We start from the raw sequence: 1,977 nt of genomic DNA, 5'->3' as shown, positions 1-1,977 counted from the left end.
GAAAATCAGTGTAAAATATTCCAAACTGCTTTCCCCAAATCTGTTCTTTGTTAGTTCTGTGTCTCACAGCTGAGAGTCTCCTACAGCGTGGCCATGAAAAGAAGGCCAAATATCACTGGTCTAAACATTTTACTATTAGTAGTTACCCTCTTCCAGGGAAACATACAGCAAAGCCCATACCAAGCTATGTTAAGAGCACAACCAGCAGACCAAGGGAAGTTTTCATCCCCTTCTATTTGGGCCCATCTGGAGTATCACCTCTCTCAACTCTGGAAGTCAAAGAGGATATTGAGAAACTGGAAAGGTCCCAGTAGAAGGAGACCGGGATCATCAGCACGAGTGTGGAAGAAAGATTGAAGCAACTGGTCTTATTTAAGAAGGTAAAGAGGAGGCTGGGAAGAGAGGTCTGTAGTCAATATTTGAAGGGTAGTCACAAAGTCGCTTTGTGTTGGAAGTGTATTCACAAGGACAACTGAGCTGCTTTTCTTGGGAGCGACAGACAGTAAAATGAGCAATAACTGATGCATAATGTTTTGCTTTTTATATGTATTTTTATACATTTGTAGTTTTATCAATTTTTAACGTATAGATGTATAGTTTCTTGCATTTACTTACACTTTAGAATAGTAGATTACCCTTTCTAACACATTATGTCACATTCTTGAAATTCTATTTAGTCTTATTTCCAAGAAAAGAATTTCTAACAAGGACATCTTGATTTATACCAGCACTTGGGAGACATAACAAAATATAGGCCGAAGAACCCCTTGGAGTCTCTCCAATAGGGCAGGTCCCAGAAGGGTGGGTTCCCAGAACAACTGGTCTCCTATTAGATGTACTTGCTAGATATACTAATGAATTAAACTTATAAAATGGTGATAATCTGATGCCATGAGTGTGGATAGCTACATTTTGTGCACCTGAAAGATTAGTTAAAGAACTGCTCTTTCTATCAACCACTTCAATGTTTGGAAAGTTTTTCTTTTGATTCCAGGCAATCTAACCACAAGCTGTGGCCCAGAAGATTCAGAATAGACAATAAGGAACACTTATTCACTCGAGGAGTAAGTTCCTAGTGCAGGAACAAGCTACCCAAGAGCTGGTATCTCAGTCCATGCAGGCTTTCAAGCCTCATGAAGAAAAAAACCCCGAAAAACAGTTGTGACATTATCTGGCCAGTTACTAATAGCTGTGCACTGAGCCGGAGGCTGAACAAGATGGCCTCCAGCAGGCCCCTTACATTTCACACTTCTGTGGTCAAAAAGTGTTATGAAAGTTCAAAGGAACTTTTCAAGGAGCCCTCTGAGAGCATACACATATACACACTAACAGAGGGAAAAATCAAACAGGGCTTCCCGTACAACCAGCTTCTCAAGATATTCTGCCGTCAAAGTTAAGCTTCTGTGATCTCCACAGACATTTGAGACACGAAGGGTAGAATATAGAAGTCTGAGAAAAATAGTCCCTGTGTTGTTTACACTCGAGTTTTTAGTCTGATCCCTTTAAAATTCTTGTATAACTTGGGAAACCCCCAGCTTTCTGCAGAAGCAAGTGCCAGCTTCCTCCTAGTTCTTCCCTAAACCATTTCTTTTCTTTAAACTGTTATTCCTTCTAGTGAGCTTGCATTCTTCCTAATTCCATCCTGACATTATTTGGGTTTTGTCTCTATTCTCTCCGGATCATGCCACCTCATGTAAACCCGAGATCTGGCTCCTTATCTCCAGTAATTTCCACTCTCAGCAGCCTCAGAAATAACTGGTTAATTAGAGGCATATGCTTGGGGGCTGTGTCCATTTCCACAGTTTATGCTGTATCACTCAGGGGAAGCAATGGTGGGAAAATCTATCTTTTTCTGTGGAGAAATACCTTTTGTTTGTCATACCACCCCAGGCAGCTTACAAAGTAAAGATGGTTTTGCACAGGGAGATTCAGAGATGGGGCAGACTTTTGCATGGATTCTTTTCAGTAAGCATTTTG

This window comes from Geospiza fortis, unplaced genomic scaffold (genome assembly GCF_000277835.1).
Source record: "Geospiza fortis unplaced genomic scaffold, GeoFor_1.0 scaffold41, whole genome shotgun sequence".
Lineage (NCBI taxonomy): Eukaryota > Metazoa > Chordata > Aves > Passeriformes > Thraupidae > Geospiza > Geospiza fortis.
The sequence above is the reverse complement of the archived record's forward strand: the minus strand, read 5'-3'. Positions refer to the sequence as shown.